Source organism: Schistocerca americana, chromosome 8 (assembly GCF_021461395.2).
Source record: "Schistocerca americana isolate TAMUIC-IGC-003095 chromosome 8, iqSchAmer2.1, whole genome shotgun sequence".
In the NCBI taxonomy this organism is placed as follows: Eukaryota; Metazoa; Arthropoda; class Insecta; order Orthoptera; family Acrididae; genus Schistocerca; species Schistocerca americana.
This window is the reverse complement of record NC_060126.1, coordinates 212,791,061-212,804,505: the sequence shown is the minus strand read 5'-3', so window position 1 is coordinate 212,804,505 and position 13,445 is coordinate 212,791,061. Positions and strand designations below refer to the sequence as shown.

At 38.9% G+C, this 13,445-nt stretch overlaps 1 pseudogene; it reads right to left on the bottom strand.

Moving 5' to 3' along the window:
- Positions 1-5,785: 5,785 nt before the first annotated feature.
- LOC124545678 lies at positions 5,786-8,769 on the bottom strand (annotated as a pseudogene).
- Positions 8,770-13,445: the final 4,676 nt, after the last annotated feature.

Here is a 13,445-nt window from a genome sequence, read left to right as displayed (position 1 = left end):
AATTACAGTGCTTCGACAATAGATACTGCTGTACATAAGCTCCAGGATGCCATAAGCTGTCGTGAACCTGATTATTGACATGAACACACCATTCTTTACTAGGTGTGGTCCTACTGAAGGGTCTATGCCCTTACCATCTGCTGATCTCTGAACTGACTTACCAATCAGTTATAGTCAGACCTACAGTTTAAATATACTCCAAACAAATGTTCATCTTAAACATTGTCAGAGGTGAAAGAAGTCACGGGAGACAGGGAAGTTCTTGGGCTGACCAGGGCATTTTACTGTTGAGCTGTTGATGGATACCTTCTGCAGGGTATAAAAATGAGCTTCTGATCTTTGAAAACTAAGGCAGTGCCCTTCTGCAGGTTTGGGCCACAATATCCCCAGCTAAAACTCGATGTAGTACATGTTGTTGAGCAACATTGCATCGTGTCACTCTTAGGAGAGCTGCTCTTAAAGCATGCAACCTCATTTTTTTATTGCTAAAACCAACAGTGGTATGGAGTGTGCACGCTTTCTATGCTTGTAGGCATACGTAGTGGGCAAGCTTCTTCTCTCTCTTTTTTTTTTTCTTTTTTCCCCTACAGAAACGAGAAGTCACCGACTAGCCATTGACAAGTGAATGTGTGTAAGTGGCAGTCACCAGAGGTTGTGCTATGGGCAAAATGACAGAAAAGTGGAGCAATGTTGCAGCATCAAATTTTGTTTTAAGCTTGGCAATTCTCAAGATGAAGAAATCTGCAAGATTTGACAAGTCTCTGGTGACGAAGCAACAGGCACCACACAGATAAAGGAATGGTACAGCTGCTTCAGAAATGGCCACTAAACACTGAGGAGTGAAGCGTATTCAGGTAGACTTCCAACGTCCACAAATGATGATGCTATTGATCACATAAAAACCCTGGTGATGCAGTATAGACAAATCATGATCAGAAAACTGCAGACAAGATTATAATTAATATTGGATCCATTCATTCAATTTAAACAAAACATTTGCATCTCAGGAGGATATCAGAAAAATTTGTGTAAAGTTGCTAACAACTGAGCAGAAGTAGCTTTGTTCAGAGATCACAAAGGACATGCTGGATACTGTGAACAGTAATCCCCGCATTCTTAACACAGTGATCACTGATGATGAGTCTTGGGTTTATGGATATGATCCAGAAACAAAGTTCCAGTCATTGCAATGGAAGCATCCATCATTCCCGACACTCAAACTGAAAGAGATTCTGAAAGGGATCAGATACCAGAATAGGGAAGACATCATGTAGAATTCTCTGGAGAAGCTGTGCACCATACCAAAAGAGGCTTTCCAGTGATGCTTCCAGCAGTGGTGGCTGTGTTGGGAGAGGTGCGTAGAAGCTGAAGGGATTACTTAGAAGATGACTGGTGTCATACTGTTGTATCTGTATAAAAATTGATTTTATAAATAAAAGTCAGATACTTTTTGAACAGCCCTCATACACTGCAAATCACTAGAATTGCAGAAGTATGAAGGCATATGCCAAGTTGGCATGAAGTGTACTAAATACTTGGATATGCAAATGATTAGCATTTCAGCACAACTGCACAAAGCACATAGCAGCAACACAATCACCATTTTGTATTTAAGGTAAGACTGCGCAGTAGGTGTCTCATTCAGAAATTGCACTTGAATGGTAGCTGTTTATGAGATCATCACATTACATCTAATATAAGTAGGAGAAACAGCTACTGACACCTGTTAGAATTCAACAGCAGCAGAGTCATGGCCTATTGATACTGTAATTTATTGTTCCTGGGATATTGCTGCTCATTTTTGTTTGGCTTTAATGATTTCCATGCAAATATGTAATCTGTGGTTCACGAGCCCCATACACATCACCATGAAGGACATCAGTAGGCTCACTATGTTAGCAGCTGAGAGGACAGACATATCATTTGCTTGGATGCGCTTGGCTGTACAGCCAGTCATGTACGTTAGGCTTGTTTGTAGCAAGCCAAGTATGTGCACGGACTGCTTTTGCATCTAACATCAACAATAGACCCACAAGTGACACCACAGCATTTTTTCAGACAAGACCGATTCTGCGTACGGCATCATAATGGATGTACTCATATGTGAATACACTGAGCAGAATGAATGTTATCAGGATGCATTCATCATAGTCGTATGGATCCAGCATCTAGTGTGAAGGTAGGTGGCTACACAACACTACCACTTCTGATTCATAGCGCTGGTAATTTGGACAATAGTGTCAAATTTGACATACTAAGCTGGTGTCTGCAACCTGTGTTTGATGTCTGAGACATTATCTATTAACAGTACAATGCAAGACAAGATGTTGCTGTGCTGTCCTGACCTACCTCAACAGAGAGGGTGTTCGACTGTTTCCTGACTAGCGCATTCTCCAAGTTTCTCTCACATTGGAAACATCTGGTCTTGGGTTACTAAGAAACCTACAGGCCAACATTCACTAGCCACACCAACTGATGAACCCTGGCAGAGTTGAGGTGCTATGGAATGACATACCAGTATTTGTCATCCAAGCTCAGATCAACTCAGTGCTCAACTGAATTAGAGCCATCGTTGCTGCCAGAGGTGGCAGCCATTTGTACTAAATTTCACACCGTGTATAACCCCAGATGTGTGAACTGCGCAGTTTTAAATTTCTGAATATATAAAGCAAGTGTCAAAATTTTTGCACTAGTTGTAAATCCACCATCTGGTCTTTTTCCCAACTTGTCACGTTGTACATGATTACACTAGGTGTATGCACTCAGGACAACTGGAAAATTCAGGAAAAACCTGGAATTTTTTTTGTAATTCTGGGAACTTTTCATTTTTTTAATTTCCGTTAATTTTTTGTAATTTTGTTTTGTAAGAACTGATACTGCAACAAAGAATTTTACTTTAGCTCACTACTCCAGCAATAAAACATAAATGAGTGACTTAACACCAAAATAAAACTTTAGTCGCAAAGACAATGCGTCATTTACAACAACAAAACACAATGAATGTACTAGTGTCTGCCAACAGTAAAATCTGCCAAAGGTTTTAGGCAAAGACTAATCAATACTTCATAACAGTGAACTGCTTTCGATAAGTATGATGTCACAATTGTTTAAATTTCTAACGGGCCACGCACTTGAGCGACAGATGGCAGCGATCTGTCACTGGTCGCATGGAAGTCACAGGCAGTCTGGTCGGTCGCATGGGATTCATGCACACAAGATGGCTGTGACTCATTTCTCTATTTATTAAGTGTGGTTGTGCAGTTTTCTTTCATTTTACTTTGTCCGTATTAAGGAAGAAATTATCTTTAGAATTTAAAGTTATTCATGGACCGTTAGCTATTGTGAGAAGTTAAGAGGGAGCCAGAGTTCCATTTATATTAAGAAGTAATGTAGAATACACTCTCCAATTTTGCATTGATTAGCATTTTGAAGCTTGTCTATAGAAGTTGAACTGATGGGAAGTTCGTAGTCATGATATAGTGGGCTCCCTCTTATGATGTTGAGCTAGTTATGAAATAACTGTGTGCATTATTAAAGTTTATAATTTCTAAATAGGATAAGATACTTATACATGCTGTAATGTTATGAGGACATTTTAGTTTAAATATTCTGGGCAAATCTATTACACAGTTATACTCAAATCCCTTGTCATTTCATATAATCTGACTCTCCTTCATACAATTTAAAACAAGAGTTACGGTAATTAGTAGTGTTGCTGTTGACAACATCTCTATACACACATCGAATAAATTGTGTAAATACTTGCAGTTAAATCATAGGGCTAGAGAATAAAAAGCAGTTGAGGACTAATAAACGTAACACGAATTGCATTGGCACACTGGAAAGATGTACACAACCAATTTAGTGTCGGTGAAAAATGCAAAGTAACCCACAGTTCTGAATAAAAGCATTTTGAATCAAGTTTAATAAATTATAATTCTCATTTATTTTAAATTTATGTTTTGCAAGTATTCCTATTGATAAGGAAATCAGCTGCAACTGGTGGTAAACATGGCAGTTCATTTTATGTAGAACTTGTCAACACAGTGATGTTATAATACTGATTCAAACTGCTTGGCAAATCACTTGTTTGTGGGTGTCAAGGCAAGTGACTGATTACAGGCAATATCAAATTCAGTCTATCGCTATGATTTGTTGCTTATGTGTCGTGTCCTTAACAGATTGTGGGAAAATATTATGAACGGTGATTTGAGAATCGTTACTTTCAAAGTAAGTTTCCTGTTACACAAGATGCATTGTGTTATGTGTAAGAATGTGCAATGAATTTCAAATCATGGATCATTTAATTTTCATTCAAAACTTAACACTTTGAGGACCAGCCACATAGAAAAATTATTGACCCCAAAGACCAGCCATTCATGCCATTATTTAAAATTTTTCTGGAGCATTTGTGTTTGATATATCATAAAGGTAACGAGTGTTTAAAAACACCAACATTATATGTGAAAGCTTAGAGTTTCTACCTGCTGTCATTGGCTGGCTAGATCATGTGGCATGAGCTATGATTGGCTGACAAAAACACAACACGGTCTCGAATTCAGTGCTTTGGAAACCACTGTACTGTGTTTGGTTGAATTTGTACTTATGTTTTTGTACTGTGAAAATATACAGTGTACATGTTGCCATGCAACAAACGTGCTTCTAAAACACATTTTTTGCTGGATTTCATTTCCTAAAGTGCTAGGAACTTCTACGATGGTGTATAAAACCTTTACCAATACAAAGGATTGATAAGTTTTACAGCTCTGAGGGAAAATACATTGTCACTTGACATGGTAAATACGTATTTTCATGTGGAAAACGTATTTTCACCTGGAAAAACTATATTTTAATCCGAGAAAAACCGGGGACTATTTTTTTCTTGGCCATGTATACACCCTGTTACAGATAACAGGGCTACAGTTAACATTTTGATTGCTACATGCATAGTGGTGGATGTTTCACTGCCAGGCTGCGTTGTCAGGCATGTGGCGCTGGTGTGGTCACCTACAGGCACAAGACATCAGGTGTATGGCTCTGCTGTGGCTGGTGGTGGCCTCATAGTAGTCAATTTGTTAATACTTTCTGCCAGGGCATTAGTATGCAGCTAGAACTGTAAAGGTGTGTCCATACTACTCGTGCTCGCCAGACGTGTGCTCGTCATACTCGTCTGTCAGGAGACTTGTCAAACTTGTCTGACTTGAGCTTGTGCTGCTTCTTTCTTTGTCAACACTACTCCAGTTGCTTGCCAGGCTTTGGCTCATGAGAATCTGCACCTTACTCGCTGTTATGTCCACTGCCAGTTTCCTAATTTAAAAATGGACGAAGTGGTTATAGTAAGTGCCAGCTTTCTTGTGATGCACCTATTAGCTGAGGGAGGAGATATAAGAAGATGCTACAAAGACCCAAGAAAACGCAGTTTTTAGGAGCAGAAAAGGATAGTGGGAGTGATTTGATGGATGACTTGGATTTTGAAAACATACATTTCAAGACATTTCGCCGTATCTCTGCGTCAGATTTTGAATATTTTGTTAATTTGGTTGGACTGAAAATATCAAAGGCTGGCAGCAAATTTAGGAAAGCTATACCAGTTACTGGGCAGTTAGCACTTACACTCAGCAACTGGTGATTCCTACACAAGCCTCAGTTTTTTATTTAAAGTCTCCGAACAAGTGATATCAAACATTGTTCCTGAAGTATGTGCAGCTCTTACTGGCAGCTTGAAGGAGTTTATAAAGGTAAGTTAACAAATTATACAAATTTTGATATTAATGCACTTTTATTCATCAGTTAATAAGGAAAAAAAATAAAACATTTAGATTTAAAGAATGAGAAACAGTTAACTGCAAAGATGATTGATTTTAATTATTATAAATCAGGTAGGTCCAGAAAATGTGGAGAGCCTTGTTCGGTGTTGTCAGAAGTCGAAGTAGAGGTAGATGTCTGTTGGAAGTTGCTTTGCATCTGCTCATGGGCATGAACATGTTGAGTTGAAGAAATCGCTAAATGTGACTAGCAGCCGTGGTCACTGTTGGTTGAACTAGGTCTAGAATGTTCGAAACAGCTGCTTTCTGCTCTCAAAATTGTGTCGGAAAATTCTTTTTTAACAAAAGCATGTGCTCTTTTATCCATGGCCACAGAACGTTCGCTTTGTACTCTTCTTAGCCGTCAAACGTGTCTGTAGTTTTGGATAAAGCAGTTTGTAGTGCATTATATGCCTCTCCTATACGAGGATCTTCGGCCTTTCTTCTCTGATTTTTTTCTAGGTGAAGCAAATACCTTCATGCATTTGTTTGGTATGGGTGGTTGCTTGTTGCCTTGCGTTGTTTGATGATCGACATCTTGACTACCAACTTCTTCGCAAGTGATTGCTGTACCTTCGTTTGCATCCATGCCTGCAACCCTCTGTTCTTCCAAATCCTCCTAAAACAAACCAACAACAATAGATTTATATAAACAATAACAAAGCAAGTAAAATAAAAAATAAAAGAATTGATGTATGGATAGGGGTATGTATGATAGTAATCCTTAAAAATTGGGAACAATGTCAAGTTGATAAGTGAAATGCAGAAGATTTGTTATAATGATTACCTACCGATTATTACGCAATATTATTGATTTTAATTATTATTAACGTTCATTATTGTCAGTGCTATTAATAAGTATTTGTATTATTAGAAGTTATTGGTTTTTATTTACTTTTTTGCGGGTGCCACAGAGACAACAAGAGTGGTTGCTTGTAGCAGAGGAATATGAGAGAAAATGGAATTTTCCTCATTGCCACGGTGCAATGGATGACAATCATTGCACAGTCCAAAGCCCAGTTAATTCTTGACATGATTTTTTCAATTATAAGAATTTTTTCAGTATTGTTCTTTTTCGTCTAGTGGATGCTGACTTTTGTTTTTTTGTATGCTGATGTCGGCTGCCAAGGTCGAATTTCTGACGGTGTTTTTTGACTTACATCTTTTTTTAACAATATGAGTAATGGTACCATTGTTTTTTCGCATGATCGTATGCTCCCAGGTAGACAGAAAGAAGTACCCTATGTTATCATTGCAGATGATGTGTTTCCCCTGAACAGTCATATCATGAAGCCTTATAGTGGACAATAACCTCGGAGATCAATGAATAGAATTTTTAACTACAGACTTTCAAGAATATGGCGGATTGTGGAAAATGCATTCGGAATACTTTTTTCCGTATTCCAGATACTAAAGAAGCCTGTATTACTACAGCCTGAGAAAGCCCAAAGTGTTGTTATGATTTCTATATACCTCCATACTTTCTTGCGGAAAAGTTCTACTTCCAGACAAATTTATACCCCTGTAGGAGCAGTGGATCATGAGGAGACCAGGCATTTAAAGCCAGGAACTTGGTGGTGGTGGTGGTTATTAGTGTTTAACGTCCCGTCGACAACGAGGTCATTAGAGACGGGGCGCAAGCTCGGGTGAGGGAAGGATTGGGAAGGAAATCGGCCGTGCCCTTTCAAAGGAACCATCCCGGCATTTGCCTGAAACGATTTAGGGAAATCACGGGAAACCTAAATCTGGATGGCCGGAGACGGGATTGAACCGTCGTCCTCCCGAATGCGAGTCCAGTGTGCTAACCACTGCGCCACCTCGCTCGGTACGCCAGGAACTTGGAGAAATGAGATCACTCCTGCTACAACAACTATATGATTAGTGAACATTCCATGACGTTCAACGCAGACTGCCCAAGATATTAGAAATTAATTCGCTGCTTATTCCATTTCCGAAGAGGGAAGACTGCCATGGCAAGATGATTACCAATAACTTATTAAAGAATTTTTTCAGGTACTAGCTACATACATACTAGTGGCTGCCTGACTGCACACATTTCAACTACCTATATATGTGAAGTTTTACCTTCATTAATTCCTATTTTATTATTTTTATTTTCACAAATAACACAATATACAAATAAAATATGTATAAATGTACATGTGCTTAAATATATTGTGTTAGAAAAATAAATGTTATTCAGTATTATTTATTTATTACTAGCTGAGTACCCAGCATTGCCCCGGTATGCGTTCGAATCCTGTTAGTCCATTTCCTCCTTTCCCCTCTGTGATGTTCAGAGCTCATTTTGTCATAAACCCTATAATTTTGTTACAATTAGAACTTTGTTTTAATTTTTAAATTTGAAAACTATAAGCAATTACTAGATATATTCGTAATAGAAAGGGTAGTATGCTAAAATAAACACAAAAAAAAATATCTTAAGGTAAGATATGATATGATTAATAGTATATAAGGGAATAACACCAAAATATTTAAAAATAACAAATGAGCGGGGACTGAAATGTAAGCTGATAAAGTCAAAACGTTAAGTGGCCATGGAGACGGAACAAAAAGGGACCGAACCCCATTAAGTTTGTTAGTAGGTTTTTTATACATTTCCAAAAATAAGTACTTTTTACTTACGTCTGTGTTGATTGTCTTCCGTGGCTGATATTTACAGTGCAATAATTCAAATGCTTTGAAAGCGAACCAATTTGGACGTTCACTTCCTCAAACCCAGCGCCAGACTTCCCAGGCTTATTTTTCTTTTGGCGTACTTTCCTGTAAGTGGCTAATAAGCTGGAATAAGCAATTCCACGCGGAGTTCAGTCGCGATGGAATCCCATGCTTCATTTTCTTTTTTTAATTTTATTTTATATTGGCAGTTTGTTGCATCCCACAGCACAGGATATTGTTCATAAATATTAATTAATTTAATGGCAATAACATCGATCCACTCCATTTTAAAAGAAAAACTGATGTCCACAACACAGAGTAAGAATAATACCTAGACCAAACTGTATGAGTGCAACGAGCCAACTGGTCAATGCTTGTTGCCGTCTACACCACTCATGCAGCTTGCCACGCGTCCCTTTGTTGTGCCGATAACAGCCAGAGCCAGACAAGCCATATGCTCGTGCCTCTTGCGAGCCTGTTTTGTGACGAGCTCTCTGAGTCTACCTCCGTTCACATTACTTGTAAGGCTCGCAAGTCTCACAAGTACACGAGCCACATGAATAGTATGGATACACCTTAATAAGTCCAACACACTTCCCAGGGTCGTAGTTCTATAAATCTAGGCTGTGGATGTGCAGGGTATGGATCCACAGAGTCATCAGTGCTGTGGTTCCCAAGCAGCACAAATCTGTAAGGCTAGGAACCAGTGTGTTCTGCACAAGCATTATTAATAGTATGCTAACAGAGACAGGCATGTTAGCTGTTTATTAAGTATGCTGTAATCTCTATTACTAAACAGCTGAAATGGTCACCCAGTATCAATTGCAGATTGCCTATGTAATGGCTCCCAGGGATGACAAAAATTTGATTTTCAGTATTTCAATACAATTAGTGACTGAATTTAAAAATTTAAAATACTATCATAATCTAACGATCAAGAGCTTTAATCTTATATCTTTTTGTTGTGCCTATCTCCGCTATATGGTGAGTAGCAACTTTCCTTCTCTGGTATTGTTACATTCCATCCTAGATTTTCCATTGTTTGATTTAATCTTACATTAAAGGTTTTCACACAATAAGTAAGCATTAAAGTTAGAGACGGTATATGCCTGAAGGCAGCGTAACTCATGACATGCAAATTACCTGGATTATATTTGTCCAGTAATTGAGAGAGAGGGAGCACTTAGCCACTTACAACAAACTTTACACATAAATTGTAACTCCATCAACATTTTTTCACGCCGAAACCCCACCCCATAAAATAACGAAAGCATGTTTGCTGTTCATGCAACAAAACACCATCAAGCATGGTATTTTAATTTATTAATTCCGTACTACCTATTCAATTTGTAACACATTTTGCAGATTATATCCACATATACCACTGGCTGTACCTGCAAAATTTATTATTGTATGATAAATAGTTCTGGAGGTATGACATCATAGACACTAAGATGTGTCAAAAACTAAATTTCCTAAAAACAGAGCTATTGAAATTGTTTTATGCATGGGAGTTCAATTCTTTAAGAAATTGTGGAGATGTGGTGGGGGATGCAGAGCAACTGGTACTTCACTAAATACCAACACATACCTGTGTTATCCAAATTTGCTTAACTGTGAACAACACTTAACATTTTATGAAACATCTCAGAATAGACAATTCACATCTACATCTACATCTACAAGATTACTCTGCAATTCACATTTAAGTGCTTGGCAGAGGGTTCATCGAACCACAATCATACTATCTCTCTACCATTCCACTCCCGAACAGTGTGCGGGAAAAACGATCACCTAAACCTTTCTGTTCGAGCTCTGATTTCTCTTATTTTATTTTGATGATCATTCCTACCCGTGTAGGTTGGGCTCAACAAAATATTTTCGCATTCGGAAGAGAAAGTTGGTGACTGAAATTTCGTAAATAGATCTCTCCGCGATGAAAAACGTCTTTGTTTTAATGACTTCCATCCCAACTCACATATCATATCTGCCACACTCTGTCCCCTATTACGTGATAACACAAAACGAGATGCCCTTTCTTGCACCCTTTCGATGTCCTCCGCCAATCCCACCTGGTAAGGATCCCACACCGCGCAGCAATATTCTAACAGAGGACAAACAAGTGTAGTGTAAGCTGTCTCTTTAGTGGACTTGTTGCATCTTCTAAGTGTCCTGCCAATGAAATGCAACCTTTGGCTCGCCTTCCCCACAATATTATCTATGTGGTCTTTCCAACTGAAGTTGTTCGTGATTTTAACACTCAGGTACTTAGTTGAATTGACGGCCTTGAGAACTGTGCTATTTATCGAGTAATCGAATTCCAACGGATTTCTTTTGGAACTCATGTGGATCACCTCACACTTTTTGTTATTTAGCGTCAACTGCCACCTGCCACACCATACAGCAATCTTTTCTAAATCGCTTTGCAACTGATACTGGTCTTCGGATGACCTTACTAGACGGTAAATTACAGCATCATCTGCGAACAACCTAAGAGAACTGCTCCGATCATCACCCAGGTCATTTATATAGATCAGGAACAGCAGAGGTCTCAGAACGCTTCTCGGGGGAACAGCTGATATCACTTCAGTTTTACTCGATGATTTGCCATCTATTACTACGAACTGCGACCTTTCTGACAGGAAATCACGAATCCAGTCGCACAACTGAGATGATGCCCCATAGGCCCACAGCTTGATTAGAAGTCACTTGTGAGGAATGGTGTCAAAAGCTTTCTGGAAATCTAGAAATACAGAATCAACTTGAGATCCCCTGTCGATAGCTGCCAATTGTTGGGATTGTGGACGGAAGTTCTAAGTGCTGATAATTGACTGTCCCCTGTCATATTGTCTACACAGTTGCCTAATTCGCAAGTGAATTGTAACATGTTTTGGTAAATTCCAGTGATCTGAGAGCAGCAGAGACCTTATTATATTTATAGTTGTGCCTCATTCCAAATCTATGAACATTCAATTCTGGAAGTGATGTGAGCAAATGGGTCTGGGACCAATGACAGAATTCGTAAATGTTTGTGCACACAGTTATTTTCTTATGACATGAATGTTTTGACTTATTAATTGAAAGCTGTCTCTAAAGTTTTGAAATGCAAAAAGAAAAAATAAGACAATGTATTCTCCTGAACAGTGTCTGAGTAGCTATCTCTAAGCTCTATACCAGTGTCGTACATGAAATATCCTATTGTCATAGATGGAAGACATGTTAGGTAAACTTCATAACAGAATCACTTTTGTTTTCCTTTGGTATGAAAGCATAGATTCATTTACAGATGCAGAAGTAACTCCAGCTGTGCCCCAGGGAAGCATGTTGGGACTCTTGCTATTCAGGCTGTAAATTAATGCCATGACATAAGATAATCATAGCAACAAACTGCAGAAAATTTAAACAGATCTTGATAAGATTTCAAAGTGGAAGAAAACCTGCCAACTTGCTTTAAATGTATAGAAATATAAAATTGTGCACTTCCTAAAATGAAAAAACAGTTGTATCATATGACTGCAATATCAACAACTCACAATCAGAATCAATCGGCTCATGCAAATACCTGGGGTGACAATTTATTAGGTTTCGAGATGGAACGATCACATAGAGTCAATTGTAGCTAAGGCAGGTAGGAGGCTTCTGTTCATTGGCAGGATGTTTGGAAGATACAGTCAGTATACAAAAGAGATTGATTACAAAACACATGTGTGCCTCATCTTTTTTTTTAAATTGCTGGAAAGTGGGCCCCACACCAAATATGATTAATGACGATGTCAAATTATGCAGAGAGGGGTGACAAAATGGTCTCTGTTTTATTTGGCTTGCAGGGAAGCCTAATGGAAATGCAAAACTTGAATTTGCACACTCTCAAAGGCAGACTCAGATTATCCTGTCAAAGCCTATTTACAAAATTTCAAGAATTAGTATTACATGAAGAATCTACAATCTCTTGTATGTTACTCTCATTGGGATAATGAAGACAAAATTTGACTAATTACAGCATGCACAGAGGTACTGAAGCAGTCATTCTTCGAGGGCTGTAAAATAGAAATGGGAAAAGCCCTAAAATGCCAAGTGCTGTCTGTCATGCATTCCACAGTGGTTTTAAGAGCTTATATGTACCCACGGTCTACGGGTGCCGGCATGGTAGCTCAGCGTGTTCGGTCAGAGGGTTACGTGCCCTCTGTAATAAAAAAAACTGAGTCAATCGATCAACAACGAACATAAATGGATGTCTTACGACGTCCGCCCCGAGCAGACAAAAAAAAAAAAAAAAAAAAAGGGGGGGAGGGCAGCGTCTTTGATTCATAATCAAAACATCTTTGGTCCTGGGTTCGATCCCCGCCACTGCCTAAATTTTGATAAATAATCAGCATTGGCGGCCGAAGACTTCCGGCATAAGAAGTCAGCCTCATTCTGCCAACGGCCTTGTCAAAGAGTGTGGAGGAGCGGATAGAGGTTCAGGGCACTCTCTTGTCCTAGGGGTGGGAAATTGCCCCTAAAGGCGGAAGAATCAGCAATGATCAACGACATGAGGATGCAGAAGGCAATGGAAACCACTGCATTAAAGACACGTAATGTGTATCCACAGGACATGTGGCCTGTAATTGAAGAAGTGTCATGATGATCTCTCCATTGGCAAAAGATTCCGGAATAGTCCCCCATTCGAATCTCCGGGAGGGGACTGCTGAGGGGGAGGTTACCATGAGAAAAAGATTGAATAATCTATGAAAAGATAATGTTCTACGAGTCGGGGCGTGGAATGTCAGAAGCTTGAACGTGGTAGGGAAACTAGAAAATCTGAAAAGGGAAATGCAAAGGCTAAATCTAGATATAGTAGGGGTCAGTGAAGTGAAGTGGAAGGAAGACAAGGATTTCTGGTCAGATGAGTATCGGGTAATATCAATAGCAGCAGAAAATGGTATAACAGGTGTAAGATTCGTTATGAATACTGTGAACAGT